The sequence below is a fragment of the Alexandromys fortis genome, unplaced genomic scaffold (assembly GCF_014885135.2).
Source record: "Alexandromys fortis isolate MF-2015 unplaced genomic scaffold, M_Fortis_MF-2015_v1.1 scaffold_42, whole genome shotgun sequence".
Taxonomy (NCBI): Eukaryota; Metazoa; Chordata; class Mammalia; order Rodentia; family Cricetidae; genus Alexandromys; species Alexandromys fortis.
Window position 1 is genome coordinate 12591394 of NW_026067934.1, and position 18022 is coordinate 12609415.

The 18022-nt window shown below is 44.2% G+C and overlaps 1 protein-coding gene across 5 annotated transcripts in view; it reads left to right on the forward strand.

The window, feature by feature from the left end:
• The first annotated feature begins 3314 nt into the window (after positions 1-3314).
• Slc8a1 (solute carrier family 8 member A1) overlaps positions 3315-18022 on the forward strand; it is a 314067-nt gene continuing 299359 nt past the window's right edge. For all 5 annotated transcript variants that reach the window (XM_050146165.1, XM_050146161.1, XM_050146163.1 and 2 more), the window contains exon 1: positions 3315-3602. The gene's annotated coding sequence lies outside the window, so the exon portion shown is untranslated. The remainder of the gene's footprint in view (positions 3603-18022) is intronic.

Genomic DNA, 18022 nt, shown 5'->3' on the forward strand with positions numbered 1-18022 from the left:
CTGTGTTCTCTTCTGGACAGTTCGGTGTACTGTGGAACATTTTCTGGAAGCAGAAATCTAGATAAGACTGAGTTTAAGAAAGAGCAGCATAAAGAAAAGGGTAAAGGCTGAAAGTAGAAAGGAGAATGGGGATGACCAGGACTTCAGTAGCTGGTTGAATTTTAATGGAACTTTTAGCAACGGAAAGAACAATAGTATCTCTGGCCAAGTCACTGACGTCAAAAGAAAAGCAACTATAGTAGAGTACTTGCTTTCTCCATGACAAAAAATTATTATGGGTTTCAACCCAGTACTAAATGAAACATTTTTAAATGTGTAACTTGGTCTCCTCTTTTTGGAGACGAGATATAAAGCTGAATATAATATGTGTCACTTATATTTGTTTTGCAGTGAATTTTCTGAAGGCCCCAGAAAAGGTTTTCTAGAAACTAACTCATGAAAACCTTAGTATGCGTTGACTTTTAGTAACAATCTTATGCAATTCACTAAATGGTTGTACCATGCTTTTTAGCTAGTGATATAGTGAAAACTAATGCATGAAAACTCAGGTCCAAGGGGGGAAACACAGCTGTCAATATATGAGAATACCATAAGAGATGGCTACCAGGACTTTTGTGACTAGGATAGGAACCCCCACTTTCATACGTGGTACAATGCTTCTTCTTTGTCCTGATCCAGCCTGCAGCAGCCTCGCCACTTCTTTCAGTACAGCTGCAGTCTCCCACAGCCCTTTGCGGGTGATGTAGACCTTGATAATTCTTGCAATAAAAATCCAGCCATGTACGACATTTGGGAGGGAGGGAGCAAAGGGTTTAAATTGCCTTGGGGCGCTAGAACCATTATAAAGTTGGCTTTAATTAGAAATGGAAGACAAAGAAAATTAGGGGCTCAGATATTAAGTCAGATCAAAATGGTTACCAAATTAAGAGGCATGGGGCTGCCTCTTAGTGGTGCTAGATAAGAAGAACACTTAATGTAGGTTTTCTCCAAGATTCAAAATTTACTTACCAATTTCAAGTAGAAAAAAAATAAAGAAAACGGGATGCCACTTTAATACCTTTGTAGACGCTGACATGATGGACTCAGGGTGCCCTAAAAAACCCATCCCTTTTGCCACACTATGTTACAAACATACTTACACTTTCAAGAAAATTGGAGCATGCACTAGGCAGTCCGTTAAAGCAAATCTGCTTCTCGCGCTACACAAGATCTATGCCAATGGAATACAATTCGCTCACATTACTCTTCCATTCATTCGCTCTCTTCCTCCACCTATGTTCTCTGCCCTAAGAATGGAGTGGACTCTTTCCCTACAAGTTTTTCCCTGTGTCATGTAGATACAGCCACTTTTTTTATAACTCTCTCTCTCTCTCTCTCTCTCTCTCTCTCTCTCTCTCTCTCTCTCTCTCTCTCTGAAAGTCAGAGTTCCAAAGCAGTTATTAGTAGAGGTATACACTAGCTGAGTGATGGCAATCGACTCTGTCATGCCATGTGTCAGTAGTCAGTGCCGTCTCACAGAAGCCTGCATAAATAGCCATGGGGCCTCCAGGAAAAGCCCTGGACCCAGCAAAGAAAGGAAACTGTTGTTAGGCAGGAAGAATTCCTGCGAATGTCGACAGAAAAGGCAGCTTGCAGTATGTTCTGCCAAGCTCAGTGCCCATGAGCACTTAGAAGGGCACCGCAATACTTGCTGTGTGCGGTGAAGCCCTCCTTCAGAGGCCACCCATAGCATGGGACATTCGCTAGAAATGGAGGCGCTGCCCTGAGCAAGAAACTCCATCACCAGGAGATCGACATCCATACCTTATTGAAAGGATACTCTAGCCCAGAGCCCTGATTCTTTACCCTCCTTGAGCCTAGGATGGACCAGGGCACCTGAAAAACCATTCCCTGATGCCTGCATTCCACCCCATAGATTGCCAATTCACCAGTCTGGGGTGTGGCCTGCGCGGTGGGATTTAAAAACCCTCTCCTGCATAGCTGAGGTGCAGTCAGGCTCAAGAGTCCCTGATGGGCTTCTAGAGAAAGGCCACTTCTCCCACCTTACTTTGTTGCAGAGTCACTGATTGCTGGAGTCCTAACCTCTCTTCACTTAAGGCCTGACAGCCAGAGCTGCGCTGTAAGTAGGAGAGCAAACTCTACAGAAAGACTTGAACTCCCGCCCCCTGTCACTGCTGCCTCTGCTGCCTCTCAGCTCTCTCTTCCGTCCCTCACCATATAGCCACCCCTGACATGGCACTCACCTACCTTTCTTGGCAAACAACAAGGGCTACTATCAAGTAGTGCTTTAAAGGCACAAACCTGCAACTCTGCTCAGAGTCTGTGGCAGCTTTTGAGCCTGCATCCCCAGGTGTATCTGATGGGCAGCCAGGTTTGGGTGTCACTGGGCTCCTCAGTGGGTCTAGCCCTTCATCCTGCCACGTCATTAAGGATTTGTAAGGATGAATGAGCTGTCGTGAGAGCAAGGGCCTGCGGCAATGCTCCTTTATTAATTATGGAGAAGTGATGTATTGGCAATGGCATGGCTTCTCTTGGAAAGGACAATGAATGATTCGTCGATTGCTGCATTAGGTCTTTCCTGACTCAGTCTTAACGCTCAGTTTCTTACTCCTGTCTGTAGTTTAAAAGCAGCACAGCATTCATGCTAAAGGGCCTCTTGGTCTTTATTCCCACGGAAGCTGCAAGGTGTGAGCGAGGTAGCAACACCTTGAGTCTTTCCGAGATCTCCGCTGGGAAACCCCTGTCCTCGTCCGTATTTGATCCGCAGCATCTAGGAGCTAGCATATAATTCTTCCTATCTCAATACGAAGGCGAAACCCAGAGTAAGGATTAACATAAAAATGGTGATACGTCGCCAGATTCCCTTTGCTAAAAAGAAAGCTTCCATTAGAAGAGGACTAGAATGTGGAGGAAGAAAGATGTATCTGGAGTAAGGAAGAAGTAGGCGACTTGTATGGGGGGGGGGCGTCAGGTTGTCTTATGGATCAGTCTAGCAGGGTTCAAAAGAAAAGTTGCAGTAGCTCGTGTTTGCGCGTGTCTGTGTCTGGGTGCAGAAGGGAGCGCTGGCTTGCGCGGCGGGTACGCACTGCGGGGGGCCCCCGCGGCCGGGGAATTCAGCCACTGGTGGAGCACAGGAGACCCGGTGGCTGCAAGGGCTGCCCGCTCGGCTCGTGTTCCCACAAGGCACCCGGGGGTGGCGCGCGGGGTCCAGCTAGGCAGGAGGCGGCGGACCCGGCGCGTGCGAGCCAGTGCGAGGCTGCGGGCGGGCGGGCGGGGTGCGCGGGAGGGAGGAGAGGGAGCGAGGGAGGGAGCGCAGCGCGCGCGCCGCCCGGCCCCGGCCCTCCCAGCCTGCCGGCCTCGCCGCCTCCCGCCCGCGCGCACCGCTGCCTGCCACCGCCGCCGCCGCCACCGCCGCCGTCGCTGCTCCAGCGGGCGCTGCTCCGGAGTCGAGCCGCCGCCGCCACCACCGCCGCCGCCGGCTTTGTGCTTCCAGCCGAGGATGGGAGCGACCTCTTCCTGAAAGCGAGCTGTCTCCAAAAGGGAGTGAGCGCGCCCGATCGCCCGGCGGCGTGCAGGGAATCCATCCACAAGGCTCAGCCCAGGTAAGGAGCTGGTCCCTGGTAGGCAGCGACATCGAGAAGGAAACTGCTCTCTTTGAGGTTCTCAAGGCAGGGCTTCGTTTAAGCCAAAGGGTCGGCTTCTTAATTGTTCGTGTGTGTGTGTGTGTGTGTGTGTGTGTGTGTGTGTGTGTGTGTGTTTTCAAACGCACGCCTGCAGATTTTCTGGGTGTCCGTGGTTCTCCGAGAGTGAAATTGCTCAGGCTGTTTGGTGGTTTGGGGCGTGAGGGTCCCCGCCTGCCAGTGTAGATTGCCAGAGAAGAAAGGGCTGCTGGTAGGGGGGTGGGGGATGCTGCACCCTGGACAGTGCTGGGCTGCGAGGATTCCAGGCGCGAAGAGCTAAGTCCACCCAGAAATCAGGCAGCGCTGCTGGGAAGCCAGACACCTCCACCCACTGGGTTCCTCACACGGTCGGTCCCCCTTCCTCCTGGTAATCCCTGGGGTCTACCCCAAGGCTCCACTTGTGAGCCACCTCTCCTGGCGGATGTTGGGTGCTACTAGGCAAGGGCTGCAGAGGGGAGGGAGGTGTGGCTGGGTAGCCGAGAAAGAGGAGGGAGAAAAGCTATGGGGAGTGGGCTGTAGGATTCCCGTGCACCGGCACGGTGTTGGGGATTCTGCATGCACTTGCGTCTTTACCCCGAGATTCAAAGGGAACTTCACAGCTGCAACATTTACCACTGAGGCTGGGCTGGCCCTTGGGGAAATGGCCAGTGTGTTCTGAGATTCAAGGATCTCCTTCTTGGCTCCTCCTTCTCAAGGAAGAGGCAGGACAGTCCGCAAGAGAAACCAAATCCGTCCTGGAGACGCTTTAAAAAAATACAACATATGTGCTTGTTTGCCTCGTTGTCTGCCCCCCCCCCTTAGAGCCATAGATTCTGTCTCTGTCTGGTGAATGACTTGCTAGCAGTTCCTACTTCCCTCCCCAAATAAAGAGGAGGTGCTTGAGTTAAGAGCAGCAGTGATCCAATTTAACAAAGCATTTTTGGGAAGAGACCAACGTGCTTGTTATTTGTGATCACGGGCAGAAGAAAGTCATGCTTTTTGTGCTAGGTATGGCTTAATCTCCCCCCCCCCCCCGCCCTCCCTTAGCCTGGCTCCCTGGAAGGCGCTCTCTGCTAGTCAGCCACTAGTGGTTGTGAATATAACAACACAAACTTTGTCCTGCTGGAGGTGTAAAGCCTAACATGAGAAAAAAGGATATCAGTGGGAGGTGTAGCGGAAGAAGCTTTTCGAAAAATGACAGATGCGCTAAAGACAGTTCAGGCATCCTGGTCAGGGAGCCAGCCGCTGAGCGGGTGAAGATTTCTCATCAGATTTGCTTCAAGAGATTGTTTGAGGACCTCAGCTTGGAGAAGCAGAACGTTTACAACCTTAGATCTGCTGTCCTGCGGTGCGAAGGTTTCTCAAGGGGCTTGTGGGGGGGCGTGAGAGGGGAATTCTGAAAGTATGCCCCACTAAAACACACACACACATGTACCCATACACAGAGAGAGACACACAGACACACACACACATGTACTCATGCAGAGAGACACACACAGACACACACACATGTACTCACGCAGAGGCACACACAGAGACACACACATATACTCACACAGAGAGAGACACACAGAGAGACACACACACATGTACTCACACAGAGAGACACACACAGACACGCACACACATGTACTCACGCAGAGACACACACACAGACACACACACCACACACCTCCTCTCTAAGGCTCTTGGGGGAGGGGAATGAATCTAGAGTCTTCATTCATTTGCAATAAGAACACAAAGCCAGAAAAAGAATGACAGCTTAGGTTCCTCTTTCGAATTCCTGCCTTACTGGGATTTTGCTCTCTGGTTTTGTCAAACTTGCTTAATTTTGGAGGTTAGCTGGGTGTAGAAGGCAGGAGGAAGGACGGCCTGCTCCATCCATCTTTAGGGTTTTGTGAGAGCGGGTGCGGGGAGGACCCACTGCTCTCAGTCAGGTGGGCTTTCTTCAGTCATTTTCATTCCACACTTTCTGCCTGCTTTGAGGGTTCCATTTGGATCTCAGAACTCTTTAGCTAAGATCTCCCGTATAAAGACAGTCCCGATCTTTTCCTCCTTTTAAAATGGCTGTTGCGTTTTATTAAAAACAAGTGATTAGTTCCTAGAAAAAGAGTGAGGGAAAAGCAAACAAGCAAACAAGAAAGCTGAACTGAGAGAAAGCAGTATTCACTGCTGAGCTGACCAGAGGTAGCATCAGGATGTAAGCATCTAGGGTGATTATCTCAACTCTTCTGCCTTGAAAGCAAGCTGCTTAGCCTGGCTGGGGAGAGAGTGTTGGACTAAAGGCATTGGAAGGTAGTGCTTCATGGCCCCTGTCTATTTGTAGACCTTCTATCCTATAACTAGAATGGTTTCTATGGCATCAATTTGGATTCAGATTAAGAGACAGACGGAATTCCTGTTGACCATGAAGGAGAAGGAAAGAGCATAGCAGTGTGGGTGCTCTAACTCCAGATGAAAACCGGAGGGGAAGGTGAGGAATCCCCTGAGGACTGATGTGCAGGATTTATAGAAGTTGGCTCTTTCAAGCTCACTATGCTTTGAAACAATAAAATACATCAAGAAGAGCTTCAGCATTTGTTAGCAAGCTATATTTAACATGTTTTTTTATCAGACAAAAATAGACTTTTATTTATCTTGCAAAGTAAACGCATGGTTCCTTCCCTCTTAGTGCTTAATCTGTTTCTCTGACAAAATAAATGAGAAGGACTGTGAAGCCTCTAGAAATTGCTTTTCTCCCCTAAAAAGAGAATGGGCAGCAAGAAGAAAACACACGCGATGTAAAGAAAATGTTTTGTGACTGATTGTGTTTGTCACGTGTGTGGGGTGAGTCTTTTCGCCCAGGCACTCCAGGTAGAGGGAGGACAATATACAGAAAAGAAGCAGGTATAGGAAACAACAAGATCCAAGCTGAAATGGAAGTTAACTCTGTAGCAAGAAACATTTAGAGAAGATAATGGTATATCAGGCTGCATGCCTCATGTTCTTCGGCTGTTGTATATGTTACTTTAAAGTAAAACAAAAATGTGATTTTGTTAAGCATTTAGTGGTCCAAGTACTACTTTCTGTCACTTAGGGACATAAGTCTTTTGCTTAGCCATCATTCATACTATCCATACTCCATGATTGGATCCTATAAACTCACAGTTAGACACCCCCTTTCCCTAGTAGGAACATTTACCCATCTGACCAAATTCTACTGCTCCCTCTTGTGGCAAGTATTCTCCCCGACTTTCTCTAGATCCCCAGATCATCACTTAGCTGTCTGCCTCTCCAGTTCTAATTCTCAGTGGGGACTGAGAGTAAGCAGGCCAGTGGGTTACAGCACTAGCCGTTCCCACTTTTCCCTCTGTATAAAATGCTTTGGGCTCCCGGGGGATATCTCTCAGATTTAGTGGAAGTAGATGTCAGGTGTTTTCTGACCCGTTGGGATGGACTAGACTCGGGAAATGTGAGCTTTCAGCTTTTGCCTTTTGGGATTTTTATTTAAAGGCAAGACTCGTCCAGTGGGGCCTCATTAGATGCTGTAGGATTATTTTCCATTCTCTCTCTGACTTTCTCTTTCTTCCTCCCTCCCTCTTTTTTTCCTCCTTCTGGCCTTCCCTCTCTTGTCCTTTCTTTGTCTTTTTTTTTCTTTGCCCCAGCCTCTAGCCTCTCATGTGTACACATGCATGATGCTGAAACTTTAAATAATCACGGAGTAGGCTCTTAGTCTTTTTTACATGCAACCCAGACAGCTCATCTTCTGGCTTGGAGACTTCTAGGGTAAGTGCTTACTGCTAGGCTTTCATCAAAGGGGTTCCGAAGACAAACAGGGAGTGTCTTGATTCAATAGTCCTTACCTCTGTCTTTCCCTGCCAACTTTGTTTTGAACCTGGCTGCCTTCTGCTCACGGTTGCAGCTGTCCTTTGGTCCTTTTATTCCAGAGTGTAACCAGATAGATGAAGGTTCAAATGGCACACATTTTGACTTTACTTCCTGCCCAGTTTTCAAAGAAGGGAGGGAGCATCCTGACTGACAAGTGAGGCAAGAAAAATGTTTCCGTGGCTGAGGGTCAATACCTCCTTTATAACAAGTTGCTTGAGTCTGGCCTAAACAGTCATAGGTTCTAAACCTTTATCCATTGGCCAACATAAGATCTGAGATCCTTAGAGTGAAAGTCATTCATTTGAGCGAAGGTATTCTGTCAGACAGATCCCTAACCAAATATAGAGGTACTGCCTGGCTGAGAGGTACTCTGTATGAATCCTTGCAGGGAATTATCATATGTTCATCTGTGAACCTGGAATGGTTTATACAATTAACTGACAGAAAGTCCTGAGATGCGGAAGACAAAGAGCAATTGAATGGGATTTAAAGCTGCGTTTCTGCCCAGGGAATGCCCTTCCGAAGACTGTTCTTATGGGCAAGTATGAGGAGTCCAGTGCCAGGGAGCAGAGCTTCTAACAACGGTGTTGGTAGCCAGAGAGTAACTAGAAATAGGCAAACATGCATTCCCACACTAAGGGGCTACTCTTAAGCAGCCTTGGATCTTTTCTTGAAAGTTACCCTCTTTTTTTGTAAGGCTTCTGAGAAATGGGCAGAGTATTTTCTGCAGAGTAAATTGATGGTCTTCGAATTCTGAAGGTACTATCTTGCACCATATGCAGCATTCCCAAGCGCTGAAGTGCTGTATGGTACCATCATCAGCGTCCCCACTGGTTACCTAGGTGATAGTAGCCTGATGCCAATTAGGGTAAATAGTCACCTGGACATTCAAGAGATGGAAGATAGTATCGGGGGCCATCTTAAACTCAAAGGCAGAGTAATCACTCTGCAGATCTCACATGGCCATTGCAGGCAAAGTCACAAATAATAATTTCTTTGTTGACTCTAATGTGAGATCAAGTCAATCAGCAAGGCAGTGATTCAGCAACTTACATAAATCCAACTATGACATTTATTGAGCCCTAGATGTATATAAGTCCCTGCAGTGGGCTTTTCAGAACACACACACGGAAAGTGAATTATTTTCCATTTGTTGGAGCACTTGTCATGCCAATTCTAGACAAGTTGCTGTACATATGTATATATTTTTCTGATCCGATATGTTTAAGTGTCCTGAAAGGAAGCATCACTACCTTAATTTAAAGATGAAGACTATGCCACAGTTGCATGACTTCACCATGGGTGAGTAAGAGCCTGTACAAAAGTTGCGCTCTGGACTGAGTGCTTCTTGTCCTGATCTAGAACAACTATAGATGAAATACCATGGCTGAGTAAGGCAGCTTCTGAACTGCAGAAGAATGAAGCGCTGGATGAGATGAAAAGGAAAGAGAAGGTTGACCTGTGATTTCCTCTAGGAGAAGGTATTTCAGGTCATTTGATAGGGGGGAAAGGGGTTTAGAAAACCAGTGTGCCCAGTCCCTTTGAGCCATATGAAGCCTGCCCCAGGCATTTTATGACAAGGACAACAGTCCTGTGCAATTCCATAGCTACTGATCTACTCCAAGTCAGGACCATGCTTATGAACTGTAGAGTTATGACAAATAGTAACTTTATGGCATTTTACACTTGAAAGCAACTTCCCACATGATCTTGGAGCAGAACCTTGAAAGACAGAGGCTGTGGAATAAATAGTCAGAAACAAATTAAACCAGTGGGTCACCTGCCAACTCATTTCTCCTTTTACTTTTTGGTTGGTTTTAAAGATCAGCTCTCATTATGGAGCCCAAGTAGGCTTTGAATCCTCCTGCCTCTGCCTCCAGATTTCTGAGATTGTAAGTGTGATGCTACCCTGGGTATTCCTTGGTGCCGCTCTAGGTTGATTTGTTTATGTATCATTGTTGGCTCTCATGAATTTCCCCTTTCACTTCTCCAGCTTCTCCAAGATCTTCATTAATACACAAGACATAGGGCCACTCTTTGGTTGCTTTTATTCCTTAGTAAAAAGCCTCCCAGCCTAGTAACAGGTCAAGGTCATTGGACTGCTTATCCATCTCCGATGGGACACTTGCTTTGTAGACCTTCTCTGTAAGTGGCATCAGGGAGAGTTTGAAAAGGTACTACCGCTCAGGAGTATCATTCCCCCTTTCAAAATGCCTTTCTTATGATGGAGATTGTGACCACCCCAAGCTGAAGTTGGTGTGTGTTGGACAAATTCACATTCTCCCCCTCCCCCCGTGAATCTTTTCTGTCTTTCTTCCCAGAACATGCAGTTCTTTCAAGAGCTTCTTTTTCATCGGTGCTCTCATTTCAGACTGTCCTCAGCACTGGAAAACATGTCAGATGGCATGTAGCTTTTTTTTTTCTTTTTCAAATAACAAAATGAAGAATACTTAATATTAAATGGCTCTAAGATGGAAAAAGAGGGAGTGATACCTAGAAGTCACCCTGTCCAAGTCAAGTCTACTTCTTCCTCTTTGACAATGTAGAAGACCTTCCCAAATGCAGATGTTTTCCAGCCGTAGGAATACCTAAGATATCTAACAAAGATTCCCCAGGGAGGAACGAGTACTGAGACACTGCTTTTTTTTTTCAATGTTGACTCTTCAACTGCAGGCCCCTTGTGTTCTTGGCCTACAAGGCTCCGAGATCAGCAGATGTAAGCCCATTCATATTTACATTGTCTGTTTGAACTTAGCATTTCTCTCAGCTCCCTTCGCTCATCTATTTAAGGAGGGATGATAATGATAATAATAGTAATAACAACATTAATGAGTGTATGGATTTTGTGGGGAACCATACATCAGTGCTATAGTTTCTGGTGCACAAGTATTCTATAAAGATTTATAAATGGCTTACAAATAAATGAGAGTCCTTGTTCCTATCGTGCCTTCACATGAATATGCTCAGTGATGCAGAGTATTGCCATGGGCAGGTGGAAGGCAAGTATACACTCGATGACATGGACCACCCAACCATGATGTATTTGTTTGTACTCTTGTTTAAGATATTTTTGTATAATGATACAAATTTGAGGGTTTTTTTTTTGTTAGAACATACTCTATATGTTTCTACTCTTGTTTAACTTATTGTACCTAAGCAGCTCATTTAACAATGTAATGTAAATTTCTAGTCCTTGAAAGTTATTGCTCTAAAACTCTTTAGGATAATTAATAAATGCATGTTAGTAGTTAGTCATCTATAATAGTCAAACTTGTAGTCACTTTAGGTAAGTTTTCAAGGTCAGAAATACATCTTAAATAGATAGGTTGTCTTCAAACACTTCAGAGACCTATAAAGTATTTTTAAAAAATGAATGACTGACATCGAAGAACTGCCATATGGAGTTTGTGTTTATTGTGGCAAAGTTAGTCACTGGGCAAGAAACTCACCTTGCCTTGACTGCTGACAATATAGTATCCAAATTGGACAAGTGGGACACAATAGAAGATGACTGCTGAACTTTACCAAGACAAACTCGGATAGTCCTTCAAAATCCCTGCTTTAGATATAAGTCTGTCCGATATTTTAGGCCTGTAGTCCAAAGATGGCTGCCCCTATGTTGTAGGAAAACCTGGTGACTATACAGGCAGCCAACTATCTTTGTCATTTCTGTAGTTTTGGAAGTTGTTTCCTCTGCACTTCCTCTTTACTTGGATAATATTTTATTCTTCTTGGGTCTGTGATGGGGATTGAAAGCTAGAGAGTTGTATGGTTTTCCTTGTTGCCAAATTCAGATAAAAAGGACTTTCATAAACGATGTAGGGTACTTATGGTTGAAAAACAAAAATCCTAAGTTGTTTATCTAAAGAGATGTTTGAAGTTTTAAAAAGATATTTTTAGGATGGTAATACAAGTTATTATAGAAAGTGACTTAGGTATAAAACTTTGGACTAACTAAAAAAGGATAGATAACACAGTAATTTCCCCGAATTTGCCAAAACAAACAGACTGGACATTTTAAGTATAATACTTACTTAATAATTGTTCTTATTGTATGTAGTTTTACTCTATTCGAGTAACTACAACCTTTCCTTTTTATTTAGGTAAAAGGGCAAAATGTTGTGGGACATTTTCACTGTGTGAAAGGTATTGCTGTGATTGGTGTAATAAAAAGCTTTATGGCCAATAGCTAGGCAGGAGATATAGGCAGGAAAACACTCTGGGAACAAGAAGGTAGAATACCCAGCCAGACTTAGAGGATTAAGGATGAACAATACAGAGATATGTAATAAGCCTCGTGGTATGTGGATTAATAGAAGCAAATTAATTTAAGTTATAAGAGATAATTGGGGGCAAGCCTAAGCTAAAGGTCAAGCTTTCATAATTAATAATAAGTCTTCATGCCATTATTTGTGGGCTGGTGGTCCTTATGAGAAAGCTTACTACACCCACGCACATGCGCGCGCGCACACACACAAATGTTTTAAGATCACACGTGTTTTTCAATAGTGATAAAAATTGCTTTTTGTCTTTGTGGACCATGGAGTCTGTCACAGTCATTCAACTCAATTTTTTCTACAAGAAAGCCAGCTCAGATAATACATACATAATGGAAGAGCTGTTTTCTTTAAGAAGTTATTTATGAACACTGACTCTGCATATCTCATAAGTTCCCTTTGAAATGTAAAATGTCCTTTTTTTCCAGTTTTTAATCATCTAAAAATTGGAAAACATTTTAATTTCATGGGCTGTACAAGACCAGGTGGCAGGCTGGGTTGGGCTCCATTGGACATGAGTTGTCGATTCCTGACAAAGTACATTGTGTGAAAGACACAAAAAATGCAATATCAGTGAGTCTATGACATCTCAATATCAGTGAGTCTACAACATCTTAGCAGTTGGTTCAGAGTCAAGAGAGGTGGCCTAGAAACACAGACTTTGTTTTAGAGTCTAGTCTGTCACTTTTGTGACATGTGGCTTTGCAAAATCTTTGCAGTTATCAGTCTGAGGTTTCTTACTGAGAAATGGGGAGAAAAGCTATCTAACTTTTAAGGGCTTTCCCAGGGGGAAAATAATAATAGTAAAGGAAATGTAACAGAGGGAGATTTGGATTTAAGGATGGATCAGGGAGGTTAGGTATAAAAGTTTGGAAAAGGAAAATATGATTCATATTTAGTTTTTTCTCATAATTAATAACTCAGCTTACTGTCAGAAAACAGCAGACCCAGAGAGGTAGACAGGTACCGTCTTATGAATGGCACCAAATACCAAAATGTGATATACCACAAATGTCAAATTATTACCAGAATTCCCTGTGTTTAACAGTTGAATGGGAGAGCATAAGAGAGTAGAAGGGACTTGTCCAAAGTTCCTCAGTGGAGCTAAATCTGGTATTCATTTCTTGTAGTCCCTAGACCAGTGAGCCCTTCATCCACCCCACTCCCCAGAACAGTGTATCGGAAAGCAGTTCACTGAAGGGGGATAGCTCTGACTTCCAAGATGAAAAGTCTCATATAAACTATAAAGCTATTTTCAGTGTTTTCCAAGAATGATCTCATATCCCACATAAGATAGTAGGTCTGTGAATAATCCTATTATCCAGAAGGGTAATGTCAAGGGGTCAGCAGAAGCTTTGCCCTGAAGCATCTGATTCTCCTGATTTCCTGCAGTTTTCTAAATTCTGAATAACTCAGATGTTATTTTCTCAGGGAACCTTCACTAAAACCCTATCAATCAGGCCCCAGGCTTCTATTTCTATATGATTATATTTTTCTGAAAGAAAATTTGCCACAGCTAATGATTACATTTTGGAATAATTTAGAGTACCATCTCTTGCCTGTCTCTCAGTGAGGTCATGCATACATTCCATGAAGAGAGAGGTTGCATTTATCTAGTTCGTAGTTTTAGATCCCAGAGGCACCTTACAGACATCCAGTATTTGTTGGATGTATGTATGTATGGATGGATGGATGGATGCATACATGCATGGATGGATGCATGGATGGATGGACAGTTGCTTGAGTGGTACACGACTCATCAAGATCGATGAAAATGATTCGTGTTTAAGCAAAAGCTTGGGAAGCAAATGTTTTACCGCCATGAACTGAATGACTAAATAGCTAACTGTTTTGTTTTGTTTTTCTTTTGTCCTCCACTGACTTTTTTTCTAACTCCCCCAATATCTCCTCTCAGGATTAGTTTTATGGCAGACCCTCTGTCACAAAACAGACAACCATAAATCAGCTTCAGCGTCATTCCTGACATTTAAAACTACTGATATTTAAACAATTTTTCCAAGATACAAATGTTTGAAGGACACACACACACACACACTGCATGTCCTATGTAATAGAGAGCATGTATGTTTCACAAACTGCTCAGAGATTTGTGTAAAAACTATGTTTTCCCACAGGCCATCAACACTCCATTTATTTTGCTGAGTAATCAGAGTTGACAAGTTCCTCTTTAAGCTTACTTCCCTCTTAAAATTGTGCTGCTTTCCTGTGGATTTGTACATGGTTGTAGAGCCAAGCCACTGAGCATTCTTTCAGGAACTTTCCAAAACTGCAGCATAGAATATTGACAGAGGAGACACAAAGATCATTTATGTACTTCATTACAATGTGTCATTTTTCTNNNTATATATAGCTATCTACCTCTGCCATTCTCAGAAGCTTGTGACTTTTCCATGGATTATGACTTGATACCAAACAGAAAAAGAACTCCTCACTCTCAGTGATAAAATCCATCTCCTACGAAAGTATTTTACTTGAGGATGAAACGGGGTATGCTCGTTAGATATACCAGACTCCACTCATTTAAACAGAATTTTTTTATAAGAAATAAATTGAAAGAAAAGAAGAAAGATATTTGAGATATTTTTGTATCATTTATCCTGAAATTGAAGTATAGCGTAGAGTTCCAGGATCTGAGAGGATGCTAGAAAGGAAGAGGAGCAACTCACAGTTCGGATTAACTCTGGAGCTGAAGAGAAAAGAGTGGGGGAAGTCGGCAACACCCATGAAAAGCCTCGAATTTAAGGAGCAGATTTCTCCACTACTCAAACCATTCCTAGGGTGCATGGTCCTGCATATTTCAGCTTCTGCTTTAGGGTTCACGTCTGGAGGCTTCCAGTTTTCTTGCTTTTGGTCAGGTGTTGCTGGAGTGTCTGGCAATCCCAGCGTTCTGCTTCGAGAGGCAGAACTGACGCTGATAGACCAGCTGCTGTCCAGATTACTCAGCGCCTGCATCTGCCGCTTGACCATCTGCCCCAGCCTGTTTTCCCTCGTCCTCTAGTCCTCCACCTCTCTGCCAACACAGTCATGAAGGGCCTTCCTGTTTTAATCCCACCATCGGTCTCAGTCTGTAAAAAGCACATCCATGTTCTCACACCAGTGTTGTAATGCCATCCGAAGCCCATGGCTGCCCTCAGATAGATATCCAGGCACTAGCTGAGTGCCACTTGGTTCATTTTTATGCTGAGGATGTGTTTGCTGCAGATGGCGCTTGCCTCAGAAGCCTCTCTGCACTCTGCTCAGCTCTTCCTTTTCTTCTCACCTGGCCTTTGTTCCAGGTATTTTCAAGGAGGAGTGCCAAAATCACACTACCTTAAAATTGCCGGTGTCAGCAGGAACATTATCCTTGTCATCTGCTGTGTATCTGAGGAAGGGGCCCGGCTACCTGGGTTTTCTTGTCTCCAGGTGATTCTTGGGTGACGTGAAGTTAAGGAGACCTCGATGTCTGCAGTTATCCATGCCTCGTGTTCCTCTAGATGTCTGCAGTTATCCCTGCCTCGTGTTCCTCTAGATGTCTGCAGTTATCCATGCCTGTGTTCCTCTAGATGTCTGCAGTTATCCCTGCCTCGTGTTCCTCTAGATGTCTGCAGTTATCCATGTCTCGTGTTCCTTTTGGATTCCTCCTGCTTCCATGCTCTAGAGAGTTTTGTTCTCCTTGGATATTCCTTCTTTTATGGGATCTTCTTCTCTTTGAAGTTCTACCATGAGTGTGTTTGCCTGAAGTTGACATCAAGTGACTTTGTTAATTGCTCTCTTTATTTGCTAAGTCAGGGGCTCTCAATAGAACCTGCCGCTCCCTGGTGGGCTAAGCTAGCTAACCAGTTTGTTCTGGGGGAGTCCCTGCAGTTTATTTTGGGGATCCTCTGCACTTTCTTCCACAGTGCCAAAGCTGCAGCAGGCTGCCATGCTTACAGGGGTATTGAGTGGGTTCTGCAGATCCAATCCCTGGTCCCCACACCTGCCTGAAAACCACTTTATCCATTGATCCATCTCACCATCCTGTATCTCTGAAGGCTGATTGTCTCTAGACCAGGATGGAGAATATTTTTGGCAGCAAACCTTTTTTTAAAAAAAAATGGCTTACATATAGAAGCCCAACTATGGTCACATTCTTTCCCAGCATGCACAGTTAACTATCAGAAAAGGGCTGTTATTTACCCTCAAGGTTGGTAAGCAAATTTCAATCAAAAGCTGTTACTGTTGTCAACCCAGAGGCCCCTGGAAGAATCAAAAGTGTTCGAGGATAGGTTCCAGGCCCCTGTCTCCAGGAGTTAACTCTTGAAATCCCTTGATTATAGGACCAAAGGTGGAATGATCTGGAGTTTCTAGAAGCATGGTTGTAGTACTTTGATCCAAGAACTTCCAGTTAGTCCACTTGAGTGTTCCAAAGCACTGTTGAAATGCAGGTGAACTCTTGTTTTCTGGGATTCTTTAGTGATGGAAGATGCCCATTATTGTTGAAATGAAGGTGAACCCCTCCTCTTTTGGGATTTCCCAGTAATGGAAGATGTCTGTTTGCTAGAAAAGAGGTTCATAGTTTGACTCCAATATCACCTTAGTGAGCTTGAGCTGCATTGGAGGGGCATTTTCTCATCTTTGCCACACAGTGTTTGCCACATCTGAGTGAACAGGTAACCTTGCTCTTGCAGGGCCTTGTGTAACTATTTATTCTTGATCAGTTTAATTTCTCTATTAATCCCAACTGTAAAACAGTGAACTTTTGAGCAGCATTGAGATCCTTGATCAGATTTTAATTATTAATAATAAAGAATTACTTCCTTGTGGCAAAATTGTATTCCAGTTCCCATCATCCCCTCCTTTTCTATCAGTTTTTCTATCTTCCTGTCTCCTAGCATCTCTCCCAACCTTTGGGTTTCTCCTGAGCAAAGTGAAAACCATTCAGTTTGTCACATGTCTTGGAATAATTTGGGCTCCCAGACTTCAGCTGATGACCCTTAATTACCTTAATTCACCTTAGAGGATGGAGAAGCAGAAGACACAATTAAAGACCTGAAAAGCATGGAGATAAAGCAACCTATAAATCTGTAGTCAGATGGGAAGGAAAGCTTGAGAGCTTATTCTGTACTAAGTATCCTAACACAGAGCTCTTTGTTCTCAAACAATAGTATTAGTAAACTGTTGTAGAAACAAACAAAAATCGCTGTGATGTAACATCAAGTGCATGGATTAAAAAACCTTGTTATAGCATTTGAGGCTGCATAACTTTTGTCAATGGGCTAGTACAAACCATATATTATATGGTTCTCATTTGTAAAATGCGAACAGCAACACAAACCTCCTTGCACTATTGGCAGAAACCTCAGGACGATGAAGAAAAGAAAACTGGTGATGTGGGGGGGGAAGAGGGGGGTTAGCCAGCGATTTCTGCCTTTATTGCCATCATCGCTCTAAGTGCACTTGTGCTGCACTGCCCAGGTGTAGTAACTCTGAAGTCAGTCCTTACTGGCCCCTCTCGGAGCCCCAGATTATCAAACTGTCTTTTCCCTAAATCCTTCTCTGTCATCTGTTGGAACCCTTTCTTCCTTTTCCATCATCTCTTTCCTTCCCACATGTACACGTTACCAGGCAGAGTTAGCATAATTAGATTTGGATTTTCTTCCCTGTTCTGGAATGTCTGGCATGGCGGGTGTTGGCGGAGGTTTGATCAGACATTTTTGAGTTACATTGAAAAGATAGGGAATAGATGTGCCCTGAAGTATGTTCACAGTGTTTGATGCTCTCCACAGAATGGATTCAGTCAGCAAACCAGAGCTGGTATAGGAAATCCTGAAGCCACCCTGTAACCACAGACTAGGGAAGAAGCCTGGTACCCAGACCCTCTCTCCAGGCTAGAGACCAGCTTTTCCGGCTTGAGATCATTGCCGTAAGCCTGGATAGCAGATTTCCTCTCTTCTGGATGGCACTGCTCTTGGCTTCTCATCCTGATGTCGACCTGTGCTGATGGAGTGCACATCCATTTCACATAGTGAATACTGAGTGCAGGTGCCCAGGCCCCGTTCCCAGATTCTCATATAGCACCAGAGAGTTGATGAACCAGCATAGGACCCTATGAGAATTGTTTGATTCATCCAGTAGATACGTGCTGTGCGCTGCAGTGCGTCTTCTATGCACCAATTCTGACTGTTAAAAAATAAATAAATAAATAAAAAACACTGTTAAAAATAAATAAATAAAAAGAAG